Source organism: Sylvia atricapilla, chromosome 2 (assembly GCF_009819655.1).
Source record: "Sylvia atricapilla isolate bSylAtr1 chromosome 2, bSylAtr1.pri, whole genome shotgun sequence".
Lineage (NCBI taxonomy): Eukaryota > Metazoa > Chordata > Aves > Passeriformes > Sylviidae > Sylvia > Sylvia atricapilla.
Window position 1 is genome coordinate 88106168 of NC_089141.1, and position 22599 is coordinate 88128766.

Here is a 22599-nt window from a genome sequence, read left to right on the forward strand (position 1 = left end):
AGCAAAAAGAATTGCTCTGGCTTTATTAAAAATCTTTATTGTTCAAAGCATGAGAAATTGAGACAGGACAGAAGCAATAATCTGTATTTTCATTGGCCTACAGGTTCCCTTGGGATGAAAGTATGCATGTGTATTTTTTGTGATAATCCAGGGCTGAGCTCAGTGTTGTGCCTAGGGAGGCAGCATCTGGATAGCTTTACTCCACTGTGTTTTTTCCTCTTGCTCACTCTTTCCCTCTGCAAATAACATGTACTATAAAAGTTTGCAAATTGCATTTGTCTTCTTGTTCTGTGTTTTACTATGTAGGACTAATAGTCCAATAAGGCATTAAAGCATATTACTCTTCATATTAAGCTTCTTGTCCTGTCTTATCTGATGGACTTGGAAACTCTTCCAAGTATCTATACTCTGCTGCCCATGCCCTCGTTGACTTCTGCATATCTGTAAAAGCAAGATTCATGCACACAACTTACCTGCCCTCCACTGTGCATGATTACAGAGAGAAAATAAAATTGCTCAGGATAGACAAGGATAACATACCCTTGTCCTAGTCTCATTGCAGATGGCTGAGAACTCTGTCCTCTGGGATGTACTTCAGCACACAGCCACCCCTCAGTTATGGTGAGAAAAAAGATGTGTTCATTGGCTTTAATGCAAACAGCACATCCTTAAACTGTCTATCCTTTGAAATGTGGGGGATTTGTTTTCCTTAGGAACCTGTAGCCATTCTACATCAGCTCAAAGGTTTTGGAGGGTCAGCTGGTGACATGCCAGGCCTTCCATTTGCTTTGAATTCTTTCTTCTCACTCAGCTGAATGTGCCAGGTATGTCCAGTACCTCTCTAACTCACAGATATTAGCAAAACCACTCTCAGCAAAACAAAGGATTAAAGAACATCACACTTGTTTGGCTTGCCCCCTGCCAACTGTGGCTCCTTGACCATCTTAACCACAAGTTTCACTCCATACTAGAACTACCTTGCAGCTTTCCAACCAATCAAGCGGCATGGTGAGCAGCAAAGCATTGATGTATTTCTGTCCAAACTAGTGGGATCCAGCCGGAATCCAAGGTTACCAATACAAAATCTATTTTCTACCACAAAAAAAAATATTAAAAGGCCTAATACATTATAATTTGTGTTCACTAATTAGTTTAAGAGTGTTTGTCCATGAGTTTCACACAGAAATATAAAAAAACTCACACATCTGCTGGGCAAATATCCTTCTAGATATTTGGAATTCTGCCCACATACAAGTACTTTCATGGAAATTTGCAGATGTGATTTGAGGGATGCCAAGGGGCTCTGGTTTCTGTTAGGCATGTCAAACCTGACAGGGACAGTATTTTACCACAGTGCAGAACCTGTCAGCAGAGGATGACATTGCCTCTATGAGCTGTCATGTACAATTTTTGCAATTAAATAGGCTCAAGTCTATTTAGAAGTACAAAAGGTTTTTCAAAGAACACAAGTCTGTTGTTCCCATTGCGTGTCCTGCAGAAGAGAAAGCACCTGAAGGGAAGAGAGTGGTCTGAGGTTTGGATCTCTGTGGCACAGAGTTCCAGAGGGACTCTGTACAGATGAAGAGAGCAGCTTAGAAAAGCTGTTGTTTTCCATTGTGAAGCAGAAAAAAGCAACCCAGAGGCTGTTTCGATATGAGAGAAATCAGCATAGCTTCTGTACAGTTAGAATATAAATGCTGCCCTGGAGACTTAAGGGTCAGTGTGAGATCACACTGAAGCAGAGCCAGCAGAGAGGAGCATCCCAGTAAATGCTCCATCACTCTAGATAACCAGAAAAGTGATGGAAACTGCACTGACCACAACGTGTTTCCAAAGCATATCAGTGTCACTACAGCAGGCATTTGTTTTGCCTCAGCTCTCAAAGAGGAACACAATTTGCTCCAAGGAAAGCAGTCATCTTTTCATGCAGCTCCATTGGGTGAAATACCTGGAAAAAAATGAGCACCGGAAATTTTCCTCTTCTTTTTACTTGCATTTCTATGCTTAGATTTATGTTTGTCAGATAGTCACAAGCTAGGAGAGCCTCAAAATGCTTTATCACCAAATAAAAAAACAGAATTATATTCTTGGGCAAAATTTTTCCACTCATCAGCCTTCCAAACCATTGGCATTACTCCTAAGGAGGAGTCTAGACATGAGTCTGGAAATAGCTCTTCATTTGTACTGTATTGCTGCAAATATGAGGTAATCTTCATGTATTCAGCTCTCTAACAAAGTTTTACCAACTTTGAATAAGGCTATTTTGGACAATGTGATGATATGATGACATGTTTCAGATAGACTAAACAAACAGATGTGGCAACAGAGGCAATGCAGATGTACCTTCACAATCATAGCCTGAGCTAACTAAACCTGGTGCTGGGTTACAGTTGCTTTCAGCAGTCTTGTTACCTCTAAATCTAATATCCCTCCCTTATCCCTGGAGGTAAACCAAGTGCTGTTACCCAAGAAGCAAGACTAGGCAAGGGAGTAGGACCCACAGAAGAAGCAGTGGGATGGGACCAGATGGTCGAGTGGAGCAGTAGAGCTTGCTCACATGCAGCAGACAAAAAAAATCTCACAAGAACTCCAAGTGTTTCTCTGCAATACTGAGACACAAGATGAAGACAAACCAGACAGGTCACGACACTGTAGAACATAGAATGGTTTGGGTTGGCAGGGACCTTTAAAGGCCATCTAACCCAAACCTCTGCAGTGAGCAGGGGCATCTTCAACTCGGTCAGGTCGCTCAAAGCCTCATCCAGTCTGACCTTGAATGTTGCCAGGGATGGGACAACCACCACCTCTGCAGGTAACCTGTTCTAGGGTTTCACCATCCCTCATCATAAAAAAATTCTTCCTTGTGTCTAGTCCCTTGGATTTCTTTCAAATCCAGTTGAGGAAGAGGCTGTTACAGTAAGCTGAGGGTTAACCTCAACTCACTAAAGCTCATCTCCCAGAGGCTGGAATTCTAAATGTTATTGTCTCTGTGATTCATTCTGCTGGACACAAGACATCACTCATTACACTGACATAGTGCAACCACCTCAGCATCATTGGCTCAGAGTAAAAACCCTGAAGGAGAAGAATGGAAACACTAAAGCTGAAAAATTAACCCTTATAAAGAGAACATTATGATAAAGCTCAATGCTTAAAGCAGAGCAAACCTATTTGAAAGCATAGAAAGTTTCAATTATGATGAGTCAGTCAGTGGGAATATTTTTACTTCAATGGACTATGGCTGCTACCACTCTCACGTGGTATTTGCAGTTCATCACTCTAAATTAATTAATTTACAGACCTAGTGGATGGCACCATTGCTATGGACACACACAACTGAGTGAAAGGAATACAAATCTGAGATGGTCCAACAGGTACTTCAAACAGATACTCTTCTGAAACACCAAAAATAGAGCATAAAAATTGTCTAAGTAATCTTAGATTTGTTGCTCCTTGGGCAGATTTCCTATGACTGGGTGCTTTCTTGAATATATGAGAGGATGAATGACAGGAAAAGGGATTAGTTTATAAAGACTGTGCTAGTAACTGGTTTCCAGACTCCTGAATATAATGAGGTGTCACCTACCAGGCTTTCACATCATCCCATCTTGTTACCCCTCAGGCTTAAACTCCTGAACCATTAAGTTGCCTGCATTCACTTCAACCACTCACTTCAAAACAAGCAGGTATTTCATAGTTCCTTATGGCATGTGTGCTTCTCAGAATACTAGGATTAACTTCATTGTCACTGTACAAAAGCAAAATGCTTTTCCAGAAGCCTGTATCAGCCACCTTACTGAAATGTGCATCCCCTAGCTCTGTCAGATTGAGCAGAAGGGATTTAATACACTCATTTGATAACATCCAGCCAGCCAATATAATAATGCCATTTATAATGCTGTAGCACAAAGCTCCTGAATTACTTCAGAATACACACTGGCATCTCACAAGGGAAAAATGCATAAAAGTATTTTACTTCTTGCAGTTCACTTTCCATTTCCTTTACACTAAGGACTATATCCTTGTTTATAGAGAACTATGTACATGTATCTTTGTAATAAATAATCTAATCCAACATACAACACCAAAGTACAACACTACCATAATATGGAGAATACAGTATTTCTCAAGCTTATCCTGCTAAAATTCAGATTTCTATTCAGTCATAATAGTGAAATTATTTCATCAACAAATACCTGTCTCCCAAATATTCATGAGGCAATCTTTCATCCTTAGGATCAAATACATGTCAGAGATATAGCTGGGATTTTCCTCAAAAATAAAGATGTCTAAGATTTCTTGCATTCATCTTACAGGGCTACTTTTCATATTTAATTATTTACCCCATTTCCAACTAGCAATTTGTCTCTCATCTCAGCTTATCTGAAGGTCAAACATTAAAAATAAGACTAATATTTAATCCTGATAACATTTAAATATTACAGATAATTATTACATTTCTCCAGGTCCCAACATTATTTTCCAAGCTACTAGTGTTTAAACCTCTGGCTTTCCCTTAAAATCAGTACTTCTCGTCCACAGCTAGAAACTTCAGTTCCACCAAAATACTACTCTCAGCATTTCAATCCAAAATATTAATGCTATCATTAGCTAGAGAAATAAGGAATTTACTCATATTCCATTCAAAATCAAGACACTTTTATATTATATCATATTCTCTTTTGTCATAAAACCACAGGACTTCATCAATTCATACCTAGCAAGGACCACTACAGTTGCTCTATTTTATTGTTAAAAGAAATGTGGCAACTCTTGCATATTCTAGATAGCACACACTTTTGCGTTTTGTGTCTAGTACCATTAACATGAATAAATCTGATTGTATGTAAAAAAAAATGATTAAACTTTATTTCCTAACAGTAAAAAAAATCAGTTCTGTGTTTTCATATATATTTTACATACATGCATACATACATACATACATACATATATATATATACATATATGTATGTAGACACACACATACATATATGTTGTACAGCATGTAGTTTTCCTCAATGTGAATAATACACCCCACACTGATCAGCAGTCTTTTGTGCTCCAGTAACAACAGCTCCTGTCATTAAGATTTAAGTTGCATGGGGCACTTGTAATGGAATTATAAAATCTATTTCTAAAAGAATGATTGATTCAATTCATTACCGGCTTTCAGTATACAATAAAAATTTTCTGAACCTTAGAAAAAAAAGTTATGAGGCAAATCCAAGTGGTAATAAATCACCTGTATAAATGTTAACAAAATGGACTCAAGACACAAAATTCACTATGCATGGCCGCAGTGAATGCTGTATAAATAAAACATATTTTCTTTTTCACTAAGTAACAATTCAAGGAGTTAAAATAATTCACTGTAGTAGAAAATGGGTAAAAGCTGGCTGTAGCAGAGTGCACAGTAAAGATCCTTATTGACTGATTAGCAATTTGTTTTTACAAACACTGCACAGCAGTTGCCCTACTTTGCAGCAGGCTATCAGAGCCTAATGAAAAATGTGCATTTTTGTTAGAGTTAATGGTCTTGAACCGAAGTCCTGTGCTTCTATGAGGCTTTATTCTGTACTTAAATTATGGATTCATGTCTGTCATTACAGCTATTGCCCCTTGTTTGTACAATATATGCACATTACACAGGTTTGTATTTACAGAGTGACTCCAGCGAAGATGAGGAACAAACCCCATCACTCTCAGATGGCAAAGGCACTGTCCTGTGAGAACAAGCAGCAGGACTCTGTCACCAGATGGGCTGATGCCTGAAGAGCAAATTTAGCTGGGTGTTTCCTGCTTTTGACATTTTAGGCTTTTGCTTAAAAACTTCAGCACAGGGAGTGGTCTGCTGTGCATGGCAGCTGAAGTTACAAGGACTAGCACTGTAGAGGAGGTTCTGGATTCATTAGAGATCAGGGCACTGGCTGGGGATTCCACTGCCTGGGAGAGCACAGAGCTGTGCAAGGTGCAGGCACCACAGCAGGAGGAACAGGGACAGGGCAGTGTCACATGGCAGCCTCTCTGCTGTCACCAGGCATGGAGCACAGGGTGCCAGCACAGCCAACAGCTGGGCCTGTTGTACAAATCCGCAGCAGCAAAAAACTAAGGGTGACATACATGGACACACAGCCTGCCCTGGTCCTGGAAGGTACAGCAGCTGTTTCTTGGCCATAAAGCAGAAAGTGCTGGAGCAGACTCTCAGCATAAATTACTCCAAGACAACAACAAAGAAGTTGAAGACAATGATGATGAAAATGAAGACGATGAAGAAGAAGAAGATGATGATGATGATGAAGCAGATGAAGCTAAAGATGATGAAGAAGATGAAGACTAAGAAGATGGAGAAGACAAGGAAGAATAGTTTAAAAATACATAAAAGAAGAATTGTAATAAGAATTTTAAAATAGAAGAAGAGTAATAAGCATTTAAAAATACATAAAATAAGAAAAGTAAAGGAATAAGAACTTAGACACATAGTAGAAGCAGAGAAGAGTAGTTAGAATGGCAAAGAAGAGTAATTAGAATAGCAAAGAAGATTACTTGGAACAAGGAGAATAAGAAAAAAAAATAATTAAAGAATACAAAAATGAAGATAAAATTTAATGAATAAGTTAAACTAGCAAATTCATTTTTATTACACATTGTATATTTATATTGCAGTCTATGAGATAAAAACATGAACATACAGTATACTACATTTTTATTTTTAATATTCCTAGTAAAGAACTGTTATTCCTATTCCCACATCTTTGCCTAAAAGCCTCTTAATTTCAAAATTATAATAATTAGGAGGGAGGGAGTCTACATTCTCCATTCCAAGAGAAGCTCTGGCTTTCCCTAGCAGACACCTGTCTTTCCAAACTGAGACACACCTGGACAAGCAAACAGGCCCTGCCACCAGCCAAGTGCAAGCGTCACTGTGACAATGTGTGACTCTTCCAGCCAACCCTTACAAAAAAATTCACACAGTTTCTGCAAATATTTGTGTCTCCGTGAGCTGTCTGTTTTCCTCCATTTTTTCTCTCTGATCATCCTGAGGGATGATTTTGGGACTGTTTTTTATTTTTTTGTCCTCTGTTTATTCATTTTGCTATCCACTTCTTTTGTTGAAACAGGGTTTGTGGTGATAATGATGGTAACAACAGCACAATTGAATGTGGTGATTTTTTGTGTTGTTAAGCTTTTGCTTCCTGCAAAAAATTGCTATTGATTGTTCATCAAGTTATGTGCTGCAACCCATTATTTATACCCACTTCAGTTCAGACTTTTGGGACAGAATTACGTGTCTGATGATGTGAACAAGTGCTCTGTATATGGAATGTTATTTTTTGATTGCTAAGCTTCCTATAATTTCCTATAAGAAAATACATTATCAAATTTTTAATTCTTATGGGGTTTGCTAAGAGTCAAAAATTCCTAAAGCTGTTCTCAATTAAAGAAATATCTATTTCTTAAAATAAAAATATTTTCTAAAAACAAAAATAAAATAAAATAAAATAAAATAAAATAAAATAAAATAAAATAAAATAAAATAAAATAAAGGAAAAGGAAAGGAAAAACATGTTCTCCCTGTCTGCACACATTGATCACTGATCACCTCAACATGTTACAGTTTCATGACTACCATCACATAGTTATAAGCCCATAAACACAGTCCATGTACTCTAAGTTTGGATATTACAGAACCTGTTGATATCATATCTCCTTTCTCCCTTTCTCTGTTGCATGTGTGGAAACATCCAAAACATTCATTTTCTCAAGCCTCCTGAAAGTGCTGAACAGTAGGGGCTACACTCTGGTCAGATGATTGGTAGTCCAAGTACTACTAACCAGGTGTACTGAGTTGTGTGGTGTAGCAACTTGTCAGTTCCTTATCAGTGAGCCACAAGAGTTTTGTAGGATTCATAATGGTTTGTTGGCCTGGAAACTTGTACTTCAGGGCAAGGTCATTCATAGTGAATACAAAAAACCCTGGGCCAAATCAGTGCCCACTGAAAATACAGCCTCCTCAGATCTTTTCAGTTCACTTCCACCACAGCAGGCTACTGCTTTGCTTCTGATTTTTGTGCACTATAGATAATAAACAAAATACAGCAATTTTTCCTCTGAAGCTAGGATCCCCAAAAGGGTTAAATCTCCAGTCTTCTCATCCTGCTGCTCAGCATGTTCCCACTACTTCAGATTCCACTCACAACAGTAATGGCTGGATTTTTTTTCAGCAAGCGCCTATGCAAATGTCATACCTTAAAAATACACTGCAGGCAGTTCACAGACAATCACATTAACTGAAAATATAAATTACATTGAGAGAACTGATTTATTCATTCTGATTGCCTAAGTATCACCTAGCACAGTGCTTCTCAATCTCTTTTAATCTTTCTTAATTAGAAGGACGACTGATCTTTATGAAAATTGCATAGGCTAGTTTATTCCATGCTGTCTCTGTAGTTTTTATTTACACCAAATGGAAATTAGATTTACACTTTAAAGGTCATAGGTTGCCTACAGTTGCTAGCTTACTTGCAGATAAGAGCCCATGTATGGAAACATGTCGACAATTTTATTGGTCAGTCAGGTTGCAGACTACCTGACAATGTCTCATACAGTTTATTAAATACCAACACATGGCCTCCAAAGGCATGAATAAAAAAATATTTACTGGTTCAAATAATTTGTGATAAGAACACAGGCACAGAGGTCTGGCACATACCAGCAAGACTACAAGAAAGAACACATGGCTGGAACATAAAGCATGCATATAGCACAAGCAGGAGTCAACATCTTAATTTGGGGATGGCAGGAATTCTGACATAACAAAGGCATGTCAGTTTTCCCTAGTTTTTAGAATCAGCCATGACGGTTTGTGATGAAACGCAGACTTTTCTTGCCCACTCCCATCTCATCAGGTTGTATCTAGTCCCACCATTGCAAAAGGGATCTTTTGGGTTGGCTGAGAAGTGCTTTGGTTTTACTCCAAATACAACATGAAAATTCTGGTTTTTTACTTTGGAAATAAAGGGAGTAGATCTCTTCCAGGTATTATTATTCAGAGTTAAAAGCATATCTAAAGCCTTAGAGGGACATGAAGAGTATTCTTCTTTGCCAGCTAATGCCTGTTCAGAGTTACTTCTAAAGCTTACTTTGCCCAAGCTACAAGGCTTAACCTTCTATGCCTAGGGAATTCTGTATTTCAATAAGTTTTGTAACTTAAAAAACAAACTGCTAGAGGCCTTTTTTATTTTTCTGCCTAATAAATCCATTGAGAAAACCTGTACATTTGAAAACTTTACGTTATCTTGAACCCAGTGTGATTTTTTTGCTTCTAGGAGGAGAATCTCTTCAGCTCTACAATACCTATTCTTTCAGGGACACATTTTTCTCCATGCTGATGGCACATTACATTTATTGGAAGCTGCACATCTCAGAGAAAACTGACATGATAAATCTGACTCTGCTGCCGCCGTTTCTGAGAATGTAGACTTTTTTTGCTTATAACCTCCATTAATTTATAAAAATAAATGAGAGGGGAAAAAAAAACCTATTGCTGTATTTTAACCCATTACATTTCCAGAAACTGAAATCTGGTTTAATGCTTTCTTAAAAGAATAAGAGTCACAGAAGAATCTTCCCAGCTGGGCTGGCTTTCAGCAATGAACTTGGCTGACCTTAGAAGAAAAACAAAATTGCATTATGTCAGACAGAGTCCAGATGCCCTGCCTTTTTCCACAACAGCTCTTGTATACAGAAGCTTAAGGACATGAGGCTGTTAAAGGAAATCCTAGAGACATATGATCCTAGGTAAAACCTAAAAATATAGAGGAGGAATGAACCCACTGTAATTTTTTTCACAAGCATATCTTCTGCGTGGTTGATATTGCTATAGTTCATCTTAAATTGCTACCATTAATTTAGTGAATTAGTCATCAACTATTTACAGCTAGACACAGAAGCATTTGTCATAAACATCAGAAGAAGAGAAGAAAAATAGCTTTTCCTAATACTATTGTGTGTTTAATTTTGCCATATAATGTGACTGAAGCCATTAGTCACTGACATATTTCTTTCTGGAAAGGGCAAAAGATCAGTTATAGAATTGTCCAAGAAAATCAAAAAATATACATATTTTCTGCTGCACAACACAAGCTGACAGGAGATACTGTCTTGCATCCTGAATCTGTAAATTTTATCAGAAGACCAGAAAAGCCTGCCTCCTCTAATGTGGTCCTTTTCCCCTCTTCTCCCTTGTCTTCTCCAGGATGAACATTCCCAGGTCTCTCAGCCTCTCATCGTAGAAATGATGCTCAAATCTTTTTAAACGTCTTTCTGACTCTTTGATGGACTAATTCCGGTATGTTCGTGTCTCTCTCATACTGGAGACAGCACTCCATGTGTGCTCTCACTAGTGCTAAGGATGCCCTCCCTCACCTACTGGCCATGCTCTTCCTAAAGCAGCCCAAGGTAGTATCAACTTTCTTTGCCATAAGGGCACTTTGCTGGATCACAGCCAACTTCTCTGCCCTACAGGACTCCCAGATCCTTCTCTGTAAAGCTGGTATTTTAGGCAAATATATGTGACTGTCTACTGTGCACCTTTTTCCTCCACACATACTTGAAAACCAACAAGAGAAAAATTGACACAGGAGGCATAGGATTCTCGTAATATTCACAAATTTAGTTGGTGCTCTAAGTCACACACAGTTTTTATTCCCTTCACTGTGGAAGAAACACCAAGTAAGTGGTTTCTCGTGTATACATTTTGTTAGGACCCAAGCTCAGCACCTGTGGGTAGAGCTGGATGGGGATCTTTCATCTCTCAGTAAGACATTTACGATGAGGCATGAGTGGTAATTTGCTATCTTAAATAAACATGTAGCTGAGTGATGACTGTGGAAAAAGGGTGTGCAAGTTACAGTTTGCCTGGAGGGATTTAATTTCTCCACTGAACATTCTCATTCAGCATCTGAGCTCTGCAGCCTGGTGATTAATCTTCCTGAATACCAGACTGCTTGTAACAGGTTCTGGAGGTTCCTATTTGGAGTGTGCAGCACTGCTAATTAGCAAATCCACAGAACATCTGACATGTGTGGTCCTAAATGAGCCTAACTTATTAAGTATATTTATTAATGCCTTTTGCAGTCAGATACACAGAAATATTATGGGTTATGCTATTGGATGCACCTAGGAAGAATAATTAATCTTGTAAACAAACCAGCAGAGAGTCAGACATAAATCAAGGCAACTGATACCTTATGTCACCTTAAGTATGAATGAAATTTCTGTTGTCTTTGGTTGAATGCTGTGTGATACCTTAGCAAAGCTCATCAGCATGTTCAGAGCAATGTTCAGATACTGTACAACAAAGAAGGAATTGATACCCACGTGTATGAAGAATTAAATGTAGCAGGGATCAGATGACTGGTTTTTACAGACAGATATCAAGAAAAGATAGTGTATTTTATCATAATACAACACTAAACCTTTGTCTCAGTGTATGATGGATGTTGTCTGTGGTACATAATATCTGCCCATTGAGGGACTGAATTTACCCCTGCTTTTATTCCAAAGAACTACATAAGGATTTGTTTATGCTAAAGGAGTTTAGAATGCCTCTGACTGAAAAGCAAACAAACAAAACAAAAACATAGAAACAAATAAAAATATAGTTTGATGTTAAACCATTAACATATCATAAACAGATTAGGCAGACAAACATATTGATAAAAGTGTACAGAATATGAAAGACACAACTCTAAATGTCTCCCTTACTGCATTGATGAAATTCAAGTAGCAACCAAGGAGACTCCTTGGATTTCTTCCTATACAAGCTTCCTGGAATACACCCCTGATGAACCCTGAATTAGGTTCTGGTCAAGTTCTAAGGCATGCTCTGATTCTGATGGAAGGCAAAGTATTTCAGCATTTTTTTTCAGACAAAAACAGCTGGCATCTGTTGGCTAGTTGAGGCCATAAAGGACTAAGCTACTTGTCATCAGTGCAAGATGGCTGCCAATGACAGTGTTCGTATGCAAGCTATACAAAATACTCCACTCTGATGCTTTTCAGAAACACTCTTCAGAGTCCCTGAACTCTCACTGTCAGTGTGACTGTGAGCTTTGCTTCAAACTGGAAAGAGCATTTTCTGTCTGCTGAAATCTGAGAAGGATGTGGCTTTTGAGCACACAAGTTGCCAGTACCATGCCTGCCCCTTGCAAGGAGATCATACAGCCCCATACCATTATTAAAAAGACACTTGTTTACTTTGGCTGCTTTAAGCTTTCCTTGCACCCTGTGTGAGGACAGAGTCTAAGGAGACCACATGCTGCTCTGTGCTTCTTTTTACAGTAGCATAACTCAAGCTGTGTTCTTAAGCAACTCATGTCATAATTTTATGGGCTGTGAATAATCTGAGACTAACTAGAATTTCAAGTGTGATGTAGGTATTGCTTTCTGGGAACTTTTACTCTTACTACCTGTCAAACCTCCTATAACTCATGGGGATTTTCTTAATATAGTGAGCTGAAATGGAAGTTATGCATTAATATTTTATCTAGAAAACAAGACAGTAACTGTTTATTATTACAGTCATGACCTACATTAAGAGCATTAAATAGTATCTGTGTATTTTAAGTGTTTCAAGTTTTCAAAACAATTTTTCACAGAGTTAAAGCATTATAAGAACTACTAGAATCTGTAGGCTTTGGAAGAAAGAAATAATTTATCCAACTCAGGTGATGATTTCTAGAACTTTACAGTGGCAGGATGTACCCTCTCCTTCATAGTTTGGGCTACAGCTTCTTAGTGAAATGCAATGACAATTAATCTCTGCTCAGCATTCCCACAGCACGCTATGTATATTGTCCACTACATCTCCCATTTGCAACTAAACAGCATCTGCAGGACGCACTGTAAATGCAATGTTTGATAAATGCAAACTTTTTTGTGATCTTTATATGGCACCAAGCCAATCACCTTCTTCCTTTTAAAGTACAAAAGCTCCTTCAGAAAACACTGAGTGACAGAAACATGAGCCAGGACTGCTGCAAACAATTTTGAGTGGACTAAATTTTCTTTCCATTATCCTGGACCAACACCTTCAGCTCAGTTATAAAGCTTTCCTCATCTAGACCACTCCTTGTGTCCAGCTCCTGCAAATCATCCTGTCACATCAGCAGCTTTTTGCTCGACCCCCCAGTGGAGTTTTCCAGCACAAATGAGCAGTTCATATGTTCAACATGCCAAACTCCCCTCCAAATTTGACTTTGCTTTCTCCAATGTCAGCATTTCATTTTCTGTGCTCTTCAGCAGCTCTACGTTGTGTTGATGTCATGTCCAATCTGAACAAGAATTTCTGGAATTGAGGACATAGCACACAAAGTTCTCAGTGGGACTTGTCTTGAATTCAGCTTCATTTATGTTTGATTTTAAAAGATGGATAACTACATTTTTAACAAACTCTCTGTTACAAGTTGAAGATTAGATCCACAGTACAATTTTAAGCACTTCCAACATGTGCAGTGCAACTTAGAAGACAAGGTCAGACATCCTGGCATCTTTAGATAACTAATGGAGAGAATTAGGCACAGATCCAAAGGGCAATACAAAAATATCACATATATGCCTAATACAAAAAGCAGCCAAGAAATTTTAGTTTATTAAAATTTTACCTTCATCCTAAAGAATAGGCATGAGCCCTTTCAGTCTTGACTGAGGTACCTTCTCTCAGCAGAAGGTATCTTGAGATGCTCTCAGGAAGAAGATTTAGGTCCTGAACTGTGTTAAAAATACATGTTTCTCAGGAGTAGCTCCTCCCCCTGTACCTATACAATGTTCTGAATATGAAAAACACCCAAGAATTCCCTGCAGCTCAGCAACCAAGATCAGAGCTTTCAAGGCTGAGAAGAGAAATGTCAATACTTACTTTGTAGCCTCCAGATTATAACATTAACCTGAAGGATGAAAGGCTTGGGCTCTGGCTTGCAGGGCAACTAATTCCTAGTGGTCTTGACAAGTAATCTCACAGTGTCTGGTCTATACACACCTTGTAGGGCAGAGTAAATTAAAAGGAACTGTTCCATGGATCTTTACAACACCAGCAGGAAAGTTTTCTGCAACTCTAGGCAGCACCTGGTGCTCTGAAAATACCTTGGAATTCAATGTTATCCCACTGTGGAAAAGTAAACATTATTATGGTGCAAATATGGTGTGTTGCTAAGGTCACATAAATAGATTATCTCTACATCTCTTTACCAAAGCAGCACTTTACAACCTGAAGTACTTGCTTGAAATATTACATTAAAAAAATTCAGTATCTCTATTACTCTCACACTTACCAGATGTAAGGAGAAAGACAGATATTTGGACAGTGGCAATTTGTCATACTGCCAGTAAGAAAACCTAAAATTAGAAAGCAATAACTGGTTTTCTCAGTAGCTCCAAAACTCTTGAGTTAAATTAGTCCTTGATTAAGTCTGTTGCATTCTTTTAGTAAGCAGGATTGTTCTGCTTAAATTAAACCTTCTCATTTGATAAGCTTTCAGCCAAAGCACTTAAAGATTTTTTTAAAAAAAGAAGAAAAGAAGCACAATACTGTTGAAAGACCTGATGTTCTCTTTGTTTGCAAGTGCAATGAATAACTGGCTTGTGTGTAGGCTGTAGAACAGGTTTTAAATTACCTCTGCAGAGGCTAATAAAGCAGCATTTTTCAGTATAAGTAAATTTACATTAATTCAAATTCACAAAAATAATTATGCCTATTTCTTTCCCTTTCTCTGCAACCATCATTGATTTTTGATGTGTATATCAGCAGCACGATCCAGGACACTCTTTTATCTTTTTTTGTCTGGCTTTGCAAAAGCATCAGCACTCAGATTCCAGGAGGGCACTCCTCTTCATTCCAGTGCATTCTTCTCTAAGGCAAGAAAATGGCCTATAAAATGTTTTGAAAGTTAATTTTGAACCAGCATCAGAATGGCTCTTAAAAGCAAGCCTTTACTATAAAATCCTGCTTCCAGCTACAATTTGCTTTGGTCTAATGGCCACCTGACAATTAGACACTCTGTACCCACATATGAAAGAAAGCAGCTATACAAAGAACTCTCGGTATTTCTGTATCTCAGCAAAAAAAAGCTCCAATTCAAAATGCAGCTCTCCAAGCATATGCCAAAGAATGGGGAGGACAGGTCAGAGGGCCAGTTGTTTGCGTCACCAGAGGTTTCACTAGACAGAATGCATTAAGAATATTTATGAGTTGGACGAGCAGAGTTGCCCGTAATGCAATTGCAGCTCATTTAATTGAAAAAAGGGAATGAAAAATGCTTACCTCAACATGTCTGCTTAAGCCGTCATCTGATTTACTCCATTTGTATCAATACAGGAAGTCAAAGAGGCAAATTGAATTTATGGACCAGTGGAAGATAAACCAATTTTCTCTGGAGAAACCCAAGTATCATTGCTCATACCTAAGTCTCCTCTTCTGTTTTCACATCAGTCATAGTACACAGCATTTTTACGCAGCAGTAAACCAATTTAAAAGATCCATACATGCCAGCTATTGTACTGCTCACACACCATCCCTCCAGTGCAACTTTGCTGTCTGTAAGGCTGCTGAAGTGGCACAACAGAGTATGCCCAGGGTGAGGGTCCTAGCACAGACATCCCCACTCCCCTCAGGTCTCGGTGGCTTCAGTAGGGAAGTGCTAAGATGCAGGACCCTCCTGATCCCCTCTTCTCATGAAGTCTGTTCATTTGCAAAGTGGTGCCCGGCTGTCAGGGCTCAAAAGTGCTCCCAGCCACTGCTCAGTACCAATTTAGTGACAGTCTTGTTCCCTCATCACCCCAAGTCCTTTTGTTATAGTTGGCATAAATACATGTGCCTTTCAAGGCTACTTTCAAGGCTACTAAGCAGCTTTTTCAAATATCTCAGTTAATTCTAACTGAAAAGCAACAGGGTGTCAAAGACAAAGCTTTAATGTAAATAGGCATGTATTTGAAAATAGAGCTGACATGGCTGAAGTTTTTCTAGACTTGGCATTTCTCTGACAGAAAATGCCATACACTTCAGAGCTGATATATTTCAGGAGATACGTTGACAAAACATCCAACTAACTCAAGGACATTCCCATGGAAATCTGCTCTGTCATTGGGCCATGTAACCTCACCCTCTTTGGTCCCCCCATCTCTGCAATGGCCAACATGGTGGGAAGTCAGGGAGCCAGGAATGAAGCAGCAAACACCTCCAGAGTAAAGGAGTTCCATTTCTAGGGAGCCTAAGAGGTGAGTTTTGAAAGACAGTATTTCACAGGGGTCTGTGATAGGAATCTAACTCAGGACCTTCATACCCACTAAAGCTTCCTCCCTTTTGAGTGAGATGCAGGGAACTTTGGAATGCTCAGGTTCTGCTACATTTACTGAAAGCATGACCTTCTCTGGTGCATCTTCCCTCACTCTTCAGTATAAATTGTCTCATAGTAGGCCTTTGGCTGAAATCCTCCACTATTTGAAAGAAATGGATCCAAGCAACAAGCGACCTCCTTTGGGAGCAGGGAAGGTTGTGTTGATGACAAGGTCATTTAGCAGGCACCTGTTGTAACCAAAACAAAAGTAATCATGAAATTGCCTCAAGGACTGGAAAACTTACAAGATCCAGGCTATTTCCCCTTGATTTGGCCTCTTCTACCTATAAAGGGAAATAATGCAGAGATAACGAGCAGTAGAGTGCACTGAAACTCAGTAGGAAGGACATCTGTGAATCTGGGCCAGTCCCCTGTGTTTTCACTCTTGGAAGCAGTTGCTAAAGTAGAGTGTGGGCCAAGTTCCCTAAGAGCTGCTTGGAGAGTTAGAAAAGGCTTATTTGACAACGCCACTTATTTGACAACGCAGACTGACCTAAGCTTATACTTCGCATATACTTTATACATACTTTTCATATGTAGTGTAGACTTTCTAACTGGGGTTCAGATGACTTTTGGCTGCCAGGTGACATCTTGTTTTTAGGATGGATTTCCATGCTGCCTGTACCTGAAGTTAGACAGAGTGGATCTCACTCACAGTGCAGAGCATTTCAGTGTGCATTTTCAAACACATTAAAAGTGGGGTTTTTCCACATGAACATAAGATCATTCTATCCTTGGTATAGCTTGGAACAGTTCCACCAAATCATTATAGAGACATGATTACATGCAATTCTCACTGATCATTCTCCTTTTTTTTTTTTTTTTTTTTTTTCTTAGTCAAGATCAGGCATGCAGGATGGTTATTTTCCTATTTGATGAAGTGCTTTCAGATCACTCTGGGAGGAGAGCTAGATGCTATCTCCGTGCCCTCAGGAGATTGTGACTGCCTTCCCCACACCATGATGAAACATAGGAATCTTGAGCAGTTCAAGTCTTGTCAACAGTGGCCACCATTTGGAAAATATGTATTTGTGCACTCAATTCCAATTCTTTAAGCAAAGCCCAGCAAATTGCAAAGGGCACATGAATATTTTTGGTGCTTACAGCTTAGTTCCAAGATAGATTACTAAACCACTGAATTTTACCACCATCATAAGCTTACAAATGGCAAAAAGTGCTAATACACATGGCTTTCTGCAGTTCATGATTAATGTTGAAGCAGAAAAGCTCCAGGGTGATTTAAATTGGTCCTCATCTTGATAGACATTAACAAAGAAGGGGCTTTCTTTTCTGATTTTTTTTTGAGGGGGTGGAAGTATAGTTATATAAAGTTTTAATTCAATAACTATAACTGCCAAACTCAGCGGGAGAAACAATGTGAGAAGTAGAAGTTAGAGAAGAATGATGCAAAAACCGTCAAGGCTGGAGCTGTATCATTTATAAGCACAACACAGCCTGGAGAAAGACTGTGTATGTTCTAAGAGGGTGACCCCAGAAACTGGACTTATATAGAATTAATGAACAAGCAAGTATAATCTGTTGTTTATGGCGAGTAACACATAGACAGCCTTGGCAACAGAGTTATTTACTGAGGACCATGGATAGCACAGGAAACACCACCAACAATAAACCATTTACCACATCAAACAGAGCTGTCCACAACCTTACTGGAAAAGGATCATACTTGAAAACAGATAACATGACTCTGTCTTGATGGTCCTTTTCTGGATACCTATTGACTGATGATCAAGCTTACTAATTCAAAACTACAGTCTCTCCACTCATTCTCCATTGCCATCAAAGTCCAAATCTGGACTTAAATTGTATTATTCTTCTGTCCTTATGTTTGGATTCATCATTTGTGAAATTCAAAATACCAACACATCTTCTGTATCAGAGATACATATACTCCTTTTCTTCTGTGACAGTCAATTTCTTTTAGTAGATCCCATAGCTGTCCCATCTTTGAGGTCTCCTTTGCTTAGACCTGCCGTTGTAGTAGCTGAGCCAAACTTTTGGCCTTCTCATGTCCTTCTTTATGACATTCTTCATGAAACAGGTGTCTTTTATTTGCTATTTAACAGCTCCATAGACACTTTTCATGTATGACTTTGTAAGTAGTCCTGATCATGGAGGGGTGAATGTTGGGAGGCTCTATATCAGGAAAACAGAGAGCCAGTAGATCTGTAAAGAGTTATTTTGTTCAACCAAACAACCCTTGAGAAAAAAACTAGTAAATTGCTGCTCTATTCCCACACATCCCCAGTGCATCCCAAACATGCCAAAATAAGTGAAAAACACATGCTGCTCTCACTCTGCAGAGCAATCAGGCTAGGGCTCTTGAACCTCTGACAGGACACGGTCACAGAGCAGATACACACAGAAACAGAAAATGTCTAACCAAGTTAAACTAACTCTAGTAAGTTCTCGGTTTCTCCTGTGCTTGCTTCAATGTGGATTCAGTCACTACATGAAACTTTAGTCACATGAGCTGATAGATGGCAAATTAAATCAAAACCACAGCATCTTTCACAAATGCTGCCCTTAACTTGTTACCATTAGAGAATGCTCCCACTGACAACAAATTCTCATTTTTAGTAGATTCTGGATTTTGTTCATTTTTGGGTCATATTTATAAACAGTCTCAATATTTCTGAACAACTGCCAGTCCAAAATTTTCTCTTCTGTTCTATTTTGGTTGTGTAAGAGTATTTCATATGTTTGGCTCATTAACTTTATGCTGTCTTGGAAGTGAAGGCAAAAGCTCTGCTTCAAGGCATATTTTGCATGTAGCTGACAGCAGCAATTCATCAGGTTCTTGGACCCTAATATATATAAGAATCTGGGCTTCAGTTTAATTTCTAAACGAAGTAAATCTCCAAAGCTTTTTCAGACAGCATTTTCTAAAAAAAAAAAAATCCTTATTAGTTAAAATATTATAATTGTCAAGGTATCACTTCATTATGTAGGATATAAACAGGGCTATATGCATTTTAAATCATAAAAGCCTCATTGCCTAAGGTAATCTGTGACAGAATATTATCTACAGATTCATACACACATATTCACCCTTTGATATCAGACCTCAAAGTCTACCTGGGGAAAGTCTGGGATTTCTCATATGTAAGATATTTCTAAGAAGGCAATCTAAAAACTCTATACTTTATGAGCACTTAAAATTATGTGTTGGTTTATTTTACTTACACTATACTTACTTTGTATTTTATTTAGGCAACCTTTCTTTTCCAAAAAGGTTGAAATCACCTCAAAGAGAATTAAACTTTCCAGGTAGAATATTAAACTTACAATAAAACCCAAACATCTGAATCGCTCTCTCAGATCAAGTTAGCAGAGGAGCTACCTCTGATTTTGATTCAGGTACATTTTAACTGTTCAGAGCCAAATGCACCCAAGACCCAAAGTAGGAGGAATATGGCCAACTGAGAACATCATCACCATCTAGAAATGTCATCCAAAGACCTCTTTTTGACAGTGCTAGAAACTGTTTACACCTGTCACAAATGTATTTGTGCTTTTGTCCTGTGCTGATTGCCAAAGTCCCAGTTCAGCCTTACTCCCATTTTGGCAGACTGATTTGGATCTCATACCGAGGTGTCTCCTATCTCAGCTCTGAAGCACTCCCACACCTTCCTCCTGTCACCCCACCAGTTCAAAATAAGTCTAGCCCGCACTGGTAGGTTCAGATTTTGCCTGAGGTCAGTGGAGTTAAGGCCACTTCATGTCCAAGAGCAGTCCCGATTTCTCAAAAACTCACAAATTTTACTTTTCTTGATTGTTTGCTTGTTTTGTTGGGTTGTGGGGTTTTTTTTGGTTTTTTTTTGTTTTTTTGTTTTTTTAATACAGCTTATGCACTGAAGCCTAAGATTTGTGGGACCTACATTCTTTATTTACCTGAAGTGGTTCAAATTCACGCCAGCTATCAATGGAGGTGTTGTGTTGAAGCTCTGTGCTGTGGCCAGACTCTGACTCTGCCCTAGCCAGGGTTGTCGTAGGACATTTGATGAGAAAGGCAGCAATCCTGAGCACTAGCCACTGCAGCCAGTATCTATCTACTGAAATACAGAAACTGTGTCTGGAGCAAGGACTGGACTCAGCTTTTCGTGCCTGCCTGCAGCACTCACCACCACGCTTCCGAGTGTTTTGTTCCCCCTAACCTTATTCTCCTTTCAGCTGAATATTAAAGTACACACAGGCCCTTCTCTAGAGAGCAAGTTGAGAACATCCCCACACAAAACAACCTCCTAACTGTGGACATGGTACTTCTGGAAAGTTTTAACTTGCTACCAGCTCAAGATAGGCTCAGCTGTGTTTGCAGGCAAGGGCTTTGGTTGTGGCTCACATTTGCAGTTGCAACAGGTCCCAGGAGATTTCTGTTATTTTAACACATACCAAGGATTATCACGGCAAATGACGATTATGCCAGTTAGCTGAGGCTCAGGCTTGTGGTCTGAGATGCAAAGTGTACATGGCCATGTCTCAACTGATTATGCTAAGTTTTAAGAAAATTGTAATTCAGGTGTCATTGTTAATCAAACTTTCCCTTTAAAAGCAGAAAACCAGGAGAACTCAGTGGTATAATCAACACAATTTGACAGTACAGTGTTTTATTGATTATCTGCTGCACTGACAGATAAAAAAAAAAATAGGCTGTTTGCTAGTTAATTCAATCCTTGACTAAGTTTTGTGTTGTGCCTTTTTTTCCCCTTGTGAGGACATAAACATTGGATTTGTAATGGCCAGTTACAAACTCCACTGTTAAAATTATTAGAAGTCTCATTTTTTCACCTGCTTAATTTTATTTAAAGAAAACAATATAAATAACAAATAAGTTACTAACAAGTTTCAGTTTGAAAGAAGCTGAAATTAACATTTGTACAATTTTTATGTTCTGTAAGGCCTTTTTACTAAGCAATTAGGAGGTCTGAAACCGCTGATTTACATATATTCTTTTCATCAAACTTACATTTAGAAAATATTTGCATCATTTTTATACATTTATTTATTTTATGAAATCTAAAAGAGGAATTTGTCTGATCTTGCAGTTTATTCTTTACTTCAGTCTATAATCTGAAATTACATTCATCTTCTTTGGTAATTTGCCTAAAAGGAAACAAACTGAACTTTCAGGAAATAGTAGGACAGCTCTTTGGGAGGACAAAAGTGAAAAGAGATGGAGATCCAGCTTAAGGCACCATAATTAGTTGCTGTTATGAAATTAATTAACATCTGGCTGACACTGGCAACTACTGACATTATTTTGGTGTCATGTTACGTGATAAGTAATAGAAGACAAATTTCTAGAAGAAAGAAGTTCTATTTTTCTGGGCCTGTTCTGACCAACTAAAAACATAGGAAGAAACTCACACAATGTATCTGTTGTCCAGTTTATAAATGTTTCTATCTCGGATGATATCTACTTCTTTTCTTACTGTTTTTCTGAGACTAAAAAATCTCTTAAAAACAAACCAAATGTACTCTGTAGTCATGTTTTTGTTTACACTATACATTCCTATGCATATTCAATACCACTAGTGCTATTAAGGTTTTACCTGCTGCTCAAATTAGCAATCACTGGATATGTTTTCCATGTGTTGAGGACTGTGGTCTTGATTTGAAATAAAGCTGTAAAATCCAGTCTCTGTTTTCCTTAGTATATGCAGTTTTTCCATATTTCATCTATCTTTCCAAGAGAGTTTCCCAAATTAAGCAGAAAAAAATATCACTGTACTGTACACTGTGTTAATTACTAGAATTGAAGTTACTGTCATTGCAAAAACTCTACTTGTTTAATAAATTAATGCCATCTTTTTTCCATGTCTCACTCATTTGTGATTTATTTGTGCATTATTTGTGGTAATCTTTCAGGTGACCCTTTCCCTGCTTAGTATCCATATACTAACCTTTTGGAAATCCAGACTTGGCAATGAAAGCAAAAGAATGAGAAAGCTAACCTGATGGAAGAAACCTGTTAATCACAGAAGCACACCTTTTTCTGTTTTACTGATGCAAAACAGTTCTTAAAGCCATCCAGATGTTACAATTTCAGAGAAGCACTAAAGTAGAAAACACTCCAGAGCATTTCAAGTCCAGGAGTGATTAAATGTAAAGGAGGTGGAGTCTTTAACAGGAGAATTACTGTGTTTTTTTAAAACAGAACAGATCAAACTCTGAACCATAAAAAGCT